Below are 15,473 nucleotides of genomic sequence, written 5' to 3'. Positions count from 1 at the left end.
AAAAATAACCCTCCTATCAGTTGGGTCAGGCTTTAATAACAGAGTATCATAGACTGGGTGGCTTAACAATAAATATATATTTCCCACAGTTCTGGAGGCTGGAAATTCTCAGATCAAAGTGACAGTAGATTCCATTCTGAGAGCTCTCTTCCTAGCTTGAAAATCGCCACTTTCTTGCAATGTCCTCCATGGCAGAGAGAAACAGTAAGAGCTAATTCTTAGGGCTATCTTCTTACAAGAACAGAAATCCTATCATATATCATGGTTGCACCCTTATGACCTAGTTTAACCTTAATTAGTCCAGAATATAATAATTATATCTGAATATAATAATATTAGGACTTGGGACTTCAATACACGCATTTTAGAAGGACACATTTCAGTCCAAAGTAACCACCCAAACCATAAGAAATCTGTTATGTACATCATTAGGAGGCAAATCAAAGGAATGAGAGTCTGACATAAAGCTTCTCAAAGGCCCTCCTTGAACTAGACATATTGTCATTATCTAGAGGCTTGTTAAAGACACAGAATCTCAAGTCCCACCTACACCCACCAATTCAAAAATCTGCATTTTAACAAGATCCCCAGATGATTCCTCTACACATTAAAGTTTGAAATGTCACAGAATTCATAGTAAAAACAAGAGTCAATTATGCCCATTGTGTTGGAACCTCTTCCATAACTAGAATTGGCAGAATTATATATTAAAACAATGTTGATATTCTCAGGAAAAACTTGGTCAGAAAATTTATTAGTATTATTTTGCTATTGTAGATAAAAGTAATCTATATACTGAATTTCAAACATTGACTTCTTGTGTATATAGTCTGCAATAGATCACTAGAGTCCTTGCCCAGAACATTTAGGAGAAAACCCTCTACGCCTGGCTATAAACTAAAATCTTGGTTAATTGTACTGTTAGCTTAAAAATATCCTATTCATCTTTTATAAGTGCTTTGTGGTTAAAAATGACATTATTTTTGAAATAAATAACACTTTAAACTAGGCATATATTTTCTATAACACAGGGAGTGTGACATTACTTATAATAGAAATTTCAATTATGTAGCATTTCAAAGCAACTTTTTAAAATTTATTCCATAGTGTCAAAAATGTAGAAATATGCCCACAAAGCTTAATATTTTGGCATGCTCCTAGAAAAGTGTTTAGTAAATCAAAAGCCCTTCTTATAGCTGACATTTATAGGTCCCTACATATATTTCCTTAATAATCTGCCTACACAGTAAAATGGATGAAATATGTAAGAAAATACAACTTTTTCTGCCAATGAGAAATAAAAGATACACCCAACTATCACTTTTCAAAATACTAAAATAAAGAGAGCACTGAAAACATCAATAGATGTCTTTAGATTCTAGTTTGAGGTGAATGGCAAATAAAAGCGGCATATTTCTCATATAAGAATTTGAAGAAATATATTTTAATGTTAGTATACATTTTGGGTTATAGCACAATATTCAAATTTATGCTTGAATTCTTAATGAATGGTTCATGGAAGAAAGCAATGTAGATTTGTAAGGGTATGACTTGCATAAATTATTAATTATTAGCCAAACTTCACCAAGTATACAGTCCATTTTGCTAAACCATGACTTTTTGTATATTTGACTATATTTTTGTTTGGTTTGTTTTGCATTGGAGTTACTGTGTAAAGCTATGGTGATTTGTATTCATAAGAACTGTAAAGAATATTACAGTGTGATACAGTATTAATACTGTGTTAGATCTCCTAGGTTATTTATAATATAGCTTGAAATAGGCAGGTATTTTTGGAAGGGCCCATTGAGTAATTGAGCAATAGAGCTATGTGGGGAGGAGGCATCAACATGTCATCATATACTTCGGGGGATTGTACAGCACAGGGCAGAAGTGTGATTATTTCATGGAAACCACACCCCACTGAGCTGCCTTATTGCTGTTATAAAAAATCTTTATTATAGGAAGCTCTTTTGTGCCGTAAGAAGATGAATTCCACACTTTAGAATGTTAAACAGCAGTTTCAGCAGAGTTCTGTGGTTCACACAGATTAATCTACCCCTTTGGAATATTCATGATTCAGTCAGAATGCTCTCTAAGTCTAGGCAATTTTACCATTGTAAAATAAACTAGGTACAATCTGATGAGACAGTCTGTGCCTAGAAAATGCCTTCACTTTATTTTTAGTATTTTATGGATTCTGTTACTATCAAAGAACATCTCTCTATGAAAGTAGACTCAATCCCACTAAAGCTAAATTAGTATTATTGAAAAACCTGGTACTTGAGGAAAACAGGATAAAACCAAAAGATTATGAGGCAAAGTACATTGAAAATGCAAATCAAATGCACATGGTTTAATTATAATTGTGTATTAACTGAAGAACTAGGGATTATAAATGATGTATCTCTGGTGAAAGGTTTGGCTGAGTACATTACATATTCATTAGCTTTCTATTTTTATTCACTGAATGTCCAGTACTCTCTTCTACACACCTGGTATTGTGCCCCCATGACAAAAATGAATAACTTGAATTCAGAATACCATGTTTGTATATATTCAAAGGAAACAAAACTATTAAAAGTATTTCTACTAATTTCATTTGCGTCTGATTTGCAGACTGTTGGTTTTGTATGTCAGAACATTCTAAAATGACTAGTTAAAGATTAGATTTGGAAAAGGTTGAAAGAAAAGCTATGAATGGGGGCAAGAAATATCTCTGTTCTGGCTCAGAGGTCCTAACAGTATACTTCAGAGTGAAATTTGGGAATTTAGACCAAAACATTACTAATGATTGAGGATACATGCATTAATTATTTTATTTATATTTAATTAGGACAAAAAGCAATTCATTTAAACTGGCTTACCCAATTTATTAAATTCATTAACTGCTACTGTAACAGATACGGCAGTTAAATTTTCTGAGTGTTTACTGACTTATGTTTTCTAAAGAAAATGACATTATTTTATAGCATAATAACTTGGGGGAATTCATGAGGTCTTTTTTAACCTAAAAGGTGGTTACCCTTTGTGATAAAATAACAACAGCAGGATTTGAATTCCTACATTTGCTAGTTGCTAATCCCTGTGTAGTAGCTATGATAGTAGCTATGAACTGAAATTTCCCAGATATTGTTTGTCCTAGGGAAGGTCATAATTAAGATAATGAATCTTCTTGATATGAAATACATAGTTTCACAATCTTATTATCAGACAACAAAAGAAGAAAAAAAGTTGGACCAAGGTAGAGATCTATAAAACTCTCCTAAATGCTTATATTTCTTTTTATGTTTGTAATTAGCTTATCTGATTTATTTATATGTCAGCTTTAGAGAACAGTAAATACGTCATAAGAAACAACCACAGAGAAATCACCTGACCAGGTAAAGTAAAGCACATGCTGAACTAGCATTTGAATCCTTATCAAAGACATTAAGAACTATGAAGTATGCTTGGTTCCCTGTTTCATTTATCCCTAGGGGATCCACTTTCCTGTACATCATCCAATACTGTCAGTGTCCTGTGCCCAGTGTGGTGCTCTTGACAAACCAGAGCCCTTATTGGCATATCACTTAGCTCAGAAACTTGCGGTGAGAAGTCATCTTCCTGTTTAGGTGATAGAACAATTAAGAAAGATAGATTCTGATATTTGAATTGTTTTCATGAAAGGAAGACAGAAAAAAGGACAGCCTTTATGAAAATCAACAGACAATTCTGTCCTGTGAATGCAAATTACGAGAGGAGAAGAAAGCACTGGAAGATTTTAATTGGGTGTTTAGGAAAGTCACCATATAGCAATCACACTTGTATGCCTCACCCAGACTTGCCATCTTAAAGTGAGCATGAACACCTCCTCTCCTTCACAGGGTCAGACAGCAGCAGGCATTCCTGACATTTCCCTCTACCTCAGGGGCTTGTTGCTGAGAAAAATTTATGGTTCCCTCCTTTGGAATTCTAGGATCCTACCCTACATAGGAAAATGATAAGCTGGTTGGGTGAAATTTATCTAGGTCTAAAAAGGAATTGACATTAGCCCTCCAGGACATTATATGCATTTTAATGGCTTCTTTATATGTGATAATCAACGTGGAGGAAGAATGCTGGTCATTTCAGGTACCTAAACCGCTGTGTTGGGGATTAGGAGATACCTTGAGAGAAATGTAACAGACAGCAGTCTGTTTCTCCTGTCAAAGAGGTAGTCTCATGAGGAAATGCTTATTGGCCATGGTTCAAAGCTATAATTTGGATGAAAAATCTAATAACAGGCTTTCAGGCAATTTTTACTTTTACTTAGACCTGTCTACTTGCTACCAATATATCACTTTTGGAATCCCTAGCTGTTCAAAAGACTCACCTTTGCTTTACTATTTTTACTATTATTATTTGGCTCACAAATATTTATTCTTACATTACTGATGATACCAAATCAATCAGGGTGATAAAAATCAGCAGAAAGAGTTAAGTGGGAAGTGAGGGTATGGGGTTGAGGGAATTGAATAAGAAGGGAGGTAAAAATGAAAAAAAAAATCCTGGCAAAGATGAGAGAACACACTATAATCCCAACATTTAGAGGAGTAGTTAGATCTTGGATTTTGGTTGAGGCACTTGGAATGAGCCACAGTTTTCCCATCTATGGAGATAATAAGAACAGAACAGCTAAACTGTAAACACTATAATGGACATAATCTCTTTATCTATGCTGTTTATCCGTATGTCCTCACAGTATGGATATCATATTTTAGACATATTAGATGTATCATATTTTAGACACGTGATAAATGTTTACTGAGTTAAAGACATTTTTCCCATCCAGATGATGATTGCACTATCTTTCTAGTTTGAATTGAAAGCTACACTAGATGATAAATATATCTAAATTTTCCCTCCAAGATACTAAAAGGGGACTTCTTTTGACAGTAAGAGAAACTTGAGCCTCTTGGATATTTGCTTTACTTCAGATTTATACAGATTTGTTTTTTTCCAAAGTAGCATCATCATAATTTCCTTCTACTTTTATAATACCTCTGTGAAGTAGATTAGGAACCTATCATCTCCATTTTATAGTAAGTGAAGTAAAAAGCTTAATCAAAGACCCTTTATGAACAACCATGGACATATGGCATGCTTCCTTGCATACTTAACAGGCTCTTTAGCAAATTCTTCTATTCCTATTTTTATATATGTCACAACCCCTCTAAGACTGGGTTTATGTAGTGGGGTCAGTGGTAGCATTTGCTTGGCATGGCAGCAGACTGAAATTGGGGGTTATTTAATTTTCCCTCCAATGTGAAAATTAAATCCTCAGTCCCTAGCCTGAAACTATACATCTCATCAGAAATCTCATTGACTCTCTGTCCCTAGCTTCCCACTAGTTATTTGGCTTTCAACTTCTTTTGGTAATTTAAAATCATCTGCATCTATTTGATACTTCTTCCTTCAAGAGATGGAGGCTTTAGTGTGGGCTGAACTTGTGGACTTCCTTCTAATGAATAAAGATCATGTGTGACCTTGGGGAAAATAGGTCATAAAAACATACTATGAATTCTTTCTTGGTCATTTTCTTTCTCGTGAGTAATTGCTCTGGGAGAGGGTAGCTAACTAATGGAGAAATCCACGTGATAAGAAAAAGGCCTCCTGCCAATAGCTGTGTGAATAAGACATCTTGGTAGTGGATCCTGTAGTCAAGCCAATACCTGATTGCAACCTAGTGAGAGATTGAGAGTCAGAACTATCCACTTCAGTTATTCTCAAACTCTAGGGCCATGAAATAATGTGATAATATTTGGGGATAATTCATTACTCAGTGTTGGATAATTAATACCATAATTTTTAAAGCATTTCTGTTTCTGTAGTGGGAGAATGTAGGCTGTCTAAATCACATCATTTGGTCATGCTGATTGAACTTTCTGGGCACAACAGATTACACAGTAAAATGTGCAAATCATAAACACATAGCTGAATTATTTTTACATATATTTGTATAAACATGTACCTATATTTATATGCTTATATGTTTGCTCAGTTGTTTAAATAATTTCCATTCATATAATACTGAATGCTTAAAAGAAGAAGTTGATATGCATAGTATTGAATTCAATTAAATATGATATAATCATGTTTCTTTCAAAGTGGCACTGGAAAGTTCCCAGATGAAATAAGCATCAAAAAAATTTAAACTCATTCTTATTTCTAAACATATACAACTGAATTGTTTAATTATACCTACATATACATATATGTATGTGTGTGTGTCTGTAGACATTTAGAGAATGTGTGTATACCAGCTACATAACCTACCAAAAGTTATTTGATCACCAGTTCCATGACTGACTACTATATTACCACATAATTGAGTTACTATGAAAATTAAATGTTATAATGTGTCTCAAATGCCTAAAAGAGCAACCTGTTCATAAATATCACTCATAAAGTATAAATTTCCCTTTTCCTACCTTTCCTTTTTGTTTCTTGCATGTGTGCTAAGTTGCTTCAGCCATGTCTGATTCTTTGTGACTCCATGGACTCTAGCCTTCCAGGCTCCTCTATCCATGGGATGCTCCAGGCAAGGACATTGGAGTGGGTTGCCATGTCTTACTCCAGGGGATCTTCCCAACCCAGGGATTGAATCCATGCCTCCTACATCTCGTGCATTGGCAGGCAAGTTCTTTACCTCGAGTGCCACCTGAGAAGCTCCTTTTATAATTAACCCATTAATTATATGAATTTGAGTGAACTCCAGGAGTTGGTGATGGACAGGGAGGCCTGGCGTGCTGTGATTCATGGGGTCGCAAAGAGTCGGACATGACTGAGCGACTGAACTGAACTGAACTGAACTGAAACTTGCTCCTTAGAAAAAAAGCTATGACAAACCAACAAAGGTCCATCTAGTCAAAGCTATGGTTTGACAAAGTAGTCATGTATGGATGTGAGAGTTGGACCCTAAAGAAAGCTGAGTGCCGAAGACTTGATGCTTTTGAACTGTGGTGTTCAGAGTCCCTTGGACTGCAGGAGATCAAACCAGTCAATCCTAAAGGGTATCAGTCCTGAATAGACATTGGAAAGACTGATGCTGAAGTTCCAATACTTTGGCCACTTAATGTGAAGAACTGACTCATTAGAAAAGACCCTGATGCTGGGAAAGATTGAAGGCAGGAGGAGAAAGGGGCAACAGAGGATGAGATGGTTGGATGGCATCACCAAGTCGATGGACATGAGTTTAAGCAAGCTCCGAGGTTTGGTGATGGACAGGGAAGCCTGGCATGCTGCAGTGACTGAACTGAGCTGAACCTGACATTACTAATCAAAAAGAAAGAGTTCTAATGTGCTGTCTCCACAAACAGTATATGAATAGCATACAAAGAGAAGATAGTTTTATATGTGTACATTATCTCCCATGCTTTTTCAGGAGAGAGCATGAAGGGTTTTATCTTTAAATGCAATACTATTATTTAATCACATACATATCATTCCTTCTTGATAGAAATGATTCTGTAATGTAAATGGTCAACCCTAGGAGTAAAATGTTAACATGGACTGGCTTTTTTTCCCCCTATAATACTCATATCCCACACAATTGTTCCGGTAGAATTATACCACATTTCATTTCTATACTCTTGGTTTAATTGCAACAATTTTTTAAAAAATTGACAATATTCAATTTGAAGGGGCTATATATATGCTTTTAAAAAAAATTATGCTTACTTAAATTGGATAAAACAAAGAAATAGCCTATAACTGATAGGGTATAGTTGTGACTCTTTTTTGCATTTCAAGCAAGGGTCTCACTGATTTAAGCCAAAGACAAATTATTGGAAGGCTACTGAGGGATCAGATATTTACTGGAGATAGAAGACCATGTAAGATGAGAATAGGAAGAACAGCAATGGCTCAGAGAAGAAAGTCTGGTCAGTTTATTCCTGCTGTGACAAGTAATCTGTAATCTTTCCTTCTGCTACTGCATCTCTCACCCAAATGCAAAGCCCAGTGAACCAACATTTGATCCGCTAGGCTTAGGTCATGTGTCCCCTCTTGGCTGTACCAGAATAGTGAGAAAAAGAATATGACTCCTTTGGCTACTACCATGGCTCGCAAATACCTGGGTTTACTCACATGCCAAAATTAAACCTGACAGAGAGAAGCAATTGCCCCAAAGTAAATGACACTACATTAAGAAAGACAGAGATAGGTAGGCAGGCCAAAAAAAATGACTTAAGTCTTTAACTTGTCATGTCTTGACTGATTCATTTGAAAGGAACAGAAGTTACACATGCCAATAAGGTTACAGAAATGAGAGGGAGCAGGAGATGTGGGGGCAAATTTTTATAATTATATTAATATTGATACCACACATTTGGTTAAAACACTGATAATAACATTAAATATGAAAATAAGAGACATTTGAATTAAGATAACTAGAATTGAGAACAATTAGAAAATGTTAGAATCTTTGAGATTTACTTTAGTTTATTAAAAAATGTGCTTCTAAATAAAAATATCATTCAAGCAACAATAATATATTTATCTATGTTTCATGTTAAATCATAATTAACTAAGAGATGCTATAATAAGCTGGCTAAAAATACTAAAGGGATAAACCTGTATCTTTTCTTTTAAAAAAGATTCTGACTAGGGAAATTTAGCTTGAGATTACCATCTTTTGTTGGATAATCTAATTAAAAACAACACACTTCCAAACAGCATAATCTTGTGAGCTAAGGCAAACAGATGTTTATCACTTTATAGTGTTCAGCCCAAAATGTGAATACTTCAAAAAGCCAATCTCACACTTGCTTAATCTACTAGGAAAGGTGAAACTTGAAAATCCTATCTCCTAGATTCTTATCAATGAGGTAGGTGGTGGTGATCTAACAAGTTAAGGACATAGTTAAAATGCCTGGTTTCTAGTTGTTTTGGTGACATCCTTATTTCTCTACTCTCTGTTACATACAGGAGAGAGAATGAGTAAAAAAGATGGTTTCAGTACAAATGTTATTGAGATGTACTTAAACACACAAAAAGAATTCTACCCCTCACCCTCTCCCAAGTTAACCCCAAAGTACACTGTACTCTCTGGCTGGAAGAGCCAAATTAGCAATGCATTTTCATGAATGACTACTTAGAGTATATTATTGACAACACAGTAGATTTTGTATGTATCTAGGAATCTGACAAATAGAACTCCTGAGAAGTGATACAATAAATGGTAGAATGAGGCGCTTAGAACATTTGTCTTTTAGTATTTGTATATTCAAAGTATATATTTTTCTTAATTTATTTATATATACAAATTATACAATTATATATAATTATAATAGCAAGACTTCCCATCTAAGTACTACTTAGCATTTTGAAAATTATCTAGTTTCCCAAACAATAATATTCTATACAGTACATACAATTAGTTATGTACCAAAGGTGGCTATTTATTTTCTGTATCATTTTTGTTACTTGCTGTCTCTGTTAATAAAGTTTACAGAAGAGTCATAGTATGAAACTTAAATGACTATCTGAAAGTACTTCCCTTTTCTGATAATCAGGCTATTACCACTCTCTTTTGTCATGGTGTCTGTCAAGAAAAATGGTGATACGCAGAATAACATGTGACCGTCCAAAGATGCATCTGTTTTTTGTTATTTCACACTCTTTACAATTTTATTTCACAATTTTTCAAAAAAGTATACTTTTCCTGGCAATGTCATTATTTGCCTATATTTTATTGTACAGTAGAACAAAAGTTGCTCTGTAGAATACATGGATTGAAGACCCTTTTGTATGCTGAGCTTGCAAAACTTCGTTCTCTGGCACATAGAGTGCATTATGGCCACTTATCCTTTAAGCTACTGAAGAGTTTCTAGTAGAGTTCCACAAACTCAACTGTTAAAGATAACTTGTGGAACATCAACTGTGGTCTTTGAATCACACGAGATGAGAACTATCATGTGTTAGAACACTCAAGTACTAAAAATCTATGAATCATTTGCTGTGTGCCATCATCACAAACACTTCCAAAAAGCCAGTTCAGTCAGTTCAGTTCAGTCACTCAGTCGTGTCCGACTCTTTGCAACCCCATGGACTGCAGCGTGCCAGGTCTCCCTGTCCATCACCAATTCCTGGAGTTTACGCAAAGTCATGTCCATCGAGTTTGTGATGCCATCCAACCACCTCATCCTCTGTCATCCCCTTCTCCTTACACCTTCAATCTTTTCCAGCATCAGGGTCTTTTCCAATGAGTCAGTTCCTCACATCAGATGGCCAAAGTATTGGAGTTTCAGCTTCAGCATCAGTCTTTCCAACAAATATTCAGGACTGAATTCCTTTAGGATGGACTGGTTGGATCTCCTTGCAGTTCAAGGGGACTCTCAAGAGTATTCTCCAACACCACAGTTCAAAACGATCAATTCTTTGGTACTCAACTTTCTTTATAATGCAGCTCTCACTTTCATACATGACTACTGGGAAAACAATAGCCTTGACTTGACAACATTTTTTGGCAAAGTAATGTCTCTGCTTTTTAAAAGTTTATCTAGACTGGTCATAAATTTTCTTCCAAGGAGTAAGTGTCTTTTAATTTCATGGCTGCAGTCATCAACTGCTGTGATTTTGGAGCCCCCCAAAATAAAGTCTGCCACTATTTCCACTGTTTCCCCATCTATTTCCCATGAAGTGATGGGATCAGATGCCATGATCTTAGTTTTCTGAATGTTGAGTTTTAAGCCAACTTTTTTCACTCTCTGCTTTCACTTTCATCAAGAGGCTCTTTATTTCTTCTTTGCTTTCTGCCATAACGGTGCTGTCATCTGCATATCTGACGTTATTGATATTTTTCCTGGAAATCTTGATTCCAGCTTGTGCTTCATCCAGCCCAGCATTTCTCATGATGTACTCTACATATCATTTAAATAAGCAGGGTGACAATATATAGCCTTGATGTACTCCTTTTCCTATTTGGAAGCAGTCTGTTGTTCCATGTCCATTTCTAACTGTTGCTTCCTGACCTGCATACAGATTTCTCAAGAGGCAGATCAGGTAGTCTGGTATTCCCATCTCTTTAAGAATTTTCCATGGTTTGTTGTTCCACTCAAGCCAACAGTATTCTAATACATAACTTGTTAAATCTAGTTCAATATTATTAAAATCTAACCGATTCACTATTACAAAGGTTACAATTACAGGTTTCTATCAATTGTCAAAAGATCACTGTGATAAAATATGGGACAGTTTGCTACTTTTTGACATTTATTCTGGAAGTTTCATAATGCAAGTTCTTTCTAAACAAATATAGATACACTAACCAATGAATTGCATTATTAATATGTGTAACTTTGTATTTTCATATATCCCTTTGTATAGTTTTAAATATTTACCATCAATATGCAGTTGCCTTTTGGTATCCGGAGAGGATTGGTTCCAGAAGTTCCCTCAGATACCAAAATCTAAGGATGCTCAAGTCCCATATATAAAACGACATAGTATAAGCAATACAGTTGGCACTCAGAATCTGTGAATATGCATCAACCAAAATGATTCTTTAATTTCTTTCTATATATAGCTCCTAATTTCTCTGCCTGGAATACCCCTGCTTTAACTTTTTATGGCCACGTCCTCTCCAGTTTAAGGCCCAACTCAAAACATGTCTCTTCTAGGAAGTCTATTCTCCAGCTTAAAGTCAACCCTCAGTTCAGTTCAGTTCAGTTCAGTCGCTCAGTTGTGTTCTACTTTTTGCGACCCCATGAATCACAGCACATCAGGCCTCCCTGTCCATCACCAATTCCCGGAGTTCACTCAAACTCATGTTGCTGATTCTTAAATCCCACACAATCATAGTTCTCCATCACCAGTTAAAAATACAGATGTCAGAGATGCATTGTGGATCTTCCTAATCACAGTCAATGAGGACAGCTAAACTTTTACAAGTATCCAATGTGATGCTTATGTACGCTGAAATTTAAGAACCACTGTCATCCATTTTATTTGCATCTCTATCTCACTTATTCCTCTTTATTTTGCAATTATTTATGTTGTCTCATGGCATCCGGTCCCATCGCTTCATGGCAAATAGATGGGGAAACAATGGAAACAGTGAGAGAGTTTATTTTCTTGGGCTCCAAAATCACTGCAGATGGTAACTGTAGCCACGAAACTAAAAGACGCTTGCTCCTTGGAAGAAAAGCTATTACAAACCTAGACATCATATTAAAAAGCAGAGACAGTACTTTGCCTCCAAAGGTCCATATTGTCAAAGCTATGGTTTTTTCAGTAGTCATGTATGACTGTGAAAGAAAGCTGAGTGCTAACGAATTAAGGCTTTTGAACCATGGTGTTGGAGAAGACTCTTGAGAGTCCCTTGGACTGCAGGGAGATCAAACCAGTCCATCCTAAAGGAAATCAGTCCTGATTCTTCATTGGAAGGACTGATGCTGAAGCTGAAGCTCCAATACTTTGGCTAACTGATGTGAAGAACTGACTCATTGGAAAATGATGCTGCGAAAGATTGAAGGCAGGAGAAGGGGATGACAGAGAATGAGATGGTTGGATGGATCACCAAGTCGATGGACACGAGTTTGAGCAAGCTCAGGGAGTTGGTGATGGACAGGAAAGCCTGGTGTGCTGCAGTCCATGGGTTCGCAAAGAGTTGGACACAACTGAACTACTGAACTGAACTGATATTATCTCTCTTTGATCTCCTATTAAAGACAGCTCTTGAGGGTGGCAGTGTCTTCATTATTATCTTTATACCCTTTGTGGAACACAGTAGGTGTTGAGTAAGAGTTGAATATATGGTGGAATGAATGAGCTCCAGAGTGATTTTTTTTTAACACATTGAAGTTGCATTTCATAACATTTTAAATTATCTTTTTAAAAATGACCTTACAAGTTGCCTCAAATGTTCTAACAATAAAGCATCAGCTAGTAAGAACTGGAAGAGACAGATATTAGTTAATATCCAGCTGATGGTCAATACCACTAATATTTTAATTTGGTTCTATACACAGGATAACAGATAGAGCTAATCTTATGTTAATCTCAGATTATTAGTGATTATATGGTGATCTGTGTTGAGGAAGATTCTGAGGCTATACAGATTCATTATCAAATAATCCTATTCACCATTGAATTCATGGCCTGTATACTGGGAATGTTCCATTTCTTATCATCTTTAAAATATAATAGTGACCTTTGGGTGTTGTAAATAAAAAGACACAATTCCTTCAGATATCACAAATTAAATGCTTTCAGGGACCATGGCAAAGTAACACAAGCAAGTAAAAGAGCTCAGGTGGGGGCTAGGCTAATTGAAGAGAAATTCTAAAGTGAAAACACTGGCTTAAAACTCAGCATACAAAAAACAAAGATCATGGCATCTGGTCCCATCACTTCATGGCAAATAGATGGGGAAACAATGGAAACAGTGACAGGCTTTATTTTCTTAGGTTTCAAAATGACTGTAGACAGTGACTGCAGCCATGACAATGAAAGACACTTGCTCCTTAGAAGAAAAATAATGGCAAACTTAGACAGCTTATTAAATAGCAGAGACATTACTTTGATTCCAAAGGTCCGTGTAGTCAAAGCTATGGTTTTTCCAGTAGTCATGTATGAATGTGAGAGCTGCACAATAAAAAAGGCTGAGTGCCAAAGAATTGATACTTTTGAACTGTGGTGCTGTAGAAGACTCTTGAGAGTCCCTTGGACAGCAAGATCAACCTAAAGGAATCAGTCCTAAAGGAAATCAACTCTGAAAATTCGTTGGAAGGACTGATGATGAAGCTGAAGCTCCATATCTTTGGCTACCTGATGCGAAGAGCAGACACACTGGAAAAGACCCTGATGCTGGGAAAGACTGAAGGCAGGAGGAGAAGGGGTGGCAGAGGATGAGATGGTTGGATGGCATAACCAACTCTATGGACATGAGTTTGAGCAAACTCTGGAGATGATGAAGGACAGGGAAGCCTGCCGTACTGCAGTCCACGGGATCACAAAGAGTCAGACATGACTGAGCGACTGAACAGCAATAACATGAAGCACTCAGCCCTGGATGGCCTGAAAGGAAGTGAAAATGAAAGTCACTCAGTTGTGTCTGACTCTGCAACACCTTGGAATTCTCCAGGCCAGAATACTGGAGTGGGTAGCCTTTCCCTTCTCCAGGGGATTATCCCAACCCAGGGATCAAACCCAGGTCTCCTACATTGCAGGCGGATTCCTTACCAGCTGAGCCACAAGGAAAGCCCAAGAATACTGGAGTGGGTAGCCTATTCCTTCTCTAGCAGATCTTCCCAACCCAGGAATCAAACCAGGGTCTCCTGCATTACAGGTGGATTTTTTTTTTACCAATTGAGCTATCAGGATGGCCTATCGCAAATCCACCGATTCCGTATTATCAGATCATGGGAATTTCAAAGCAAGATTTCCGTGAGTAAATTTTCTGATTTCCAAACTTTGACTACCAATTTGGTTTTCAAAAAATATTGTCCAGGTCAAAGAAAAAATAGTCTGCCTATCACGCTTCATAAAATTACTTGGAGTGCCTTTCTGTCTCTGCCCACCTCTAGTTCTCTCTTCTCTTCCCTGCATTGTCCTAATTTAATGATTAGAATCAATTATTAAAATTTCTGTTCTGTATTCTTCATAGAGAGGTCCTCCATTATGGTCTTCTGTCACTGCCTTTGTCCCAGAAAAGGCAAATTCAAAGAGCCCTCTGTTGCATTTTTTGTTTGATGGTCATGAATTTACTTTAGGGTAAAGGAATGAACTAGGAGCATCACCAGAAAGGATCAAATATTCTTTTAAACTCCATAGTCTCAGGTAATTGAATTATAGTTCTTATGCATTTAAAGCACGTTTTGTCTCAATAAAATTGGATAAACAGGCAGAAATTGAGCAAAACATGAAAAAAAAGTAAAAATGTTCTATATTCACTTTAAGTATCATTTGAACAACTGTAGTTCAGTTAAGGGAAATCATTTTTATCATGACCAATAAAGGCACAAAGGTGCATGCCTTGCAACTGGTCTCCTCTCAGAAGAACTCCTGAGCACACTGTTAACAGCTGTATAAACAGATTCTTCAATACATGGCCACAGTGCTAAGCTGACATCCTTACAATTACAGAAAGCTCTAGGGCATTGGTCAAAAGTGTGTGCATGTGTGGCTTCATATTTTTCTCTTCCCTGGAGGGGTGTTTTCACCCATCACATATTAGTGCTAATAGAGCTTTCTGACCTCAAAGTAAGAACACCTCACCTGTGAAGGAGTGTATGTGTTGCTTGAATGGTTTGCATATAAATACTAATACCTGTCCAACCTTATTTAGCCCAGTAAATCTCTCAGAGGGTATAACTCAGCCATTTTGACCACAAGCTGCTATAATTAGGTCAGATGAGGAATGCAAACCCTCTGCCATGAATCATGTTTCTCAACTCTCCAGATTTTAACAAATGCTCCCAACTGACCGAACGTTAACATACATGACCCAG

The sequence above is a fragment of the Moschus berezovskii genome, chromosome 7 (assembly GCF_049115385.1).
Source record: "Moschus berezovskii isolate FMDL1 chromosome 7, NW_MosBer_1.0, whole genome shotgun sequence".
NCBI lineage: Eukaryota > Metazoa > Chordata > Mammalia > Artiodactyla > Moschidae > Moschus > Moschus berezovskii.
Note: the sequence above shows the minus strand (reverse complement) of the source record.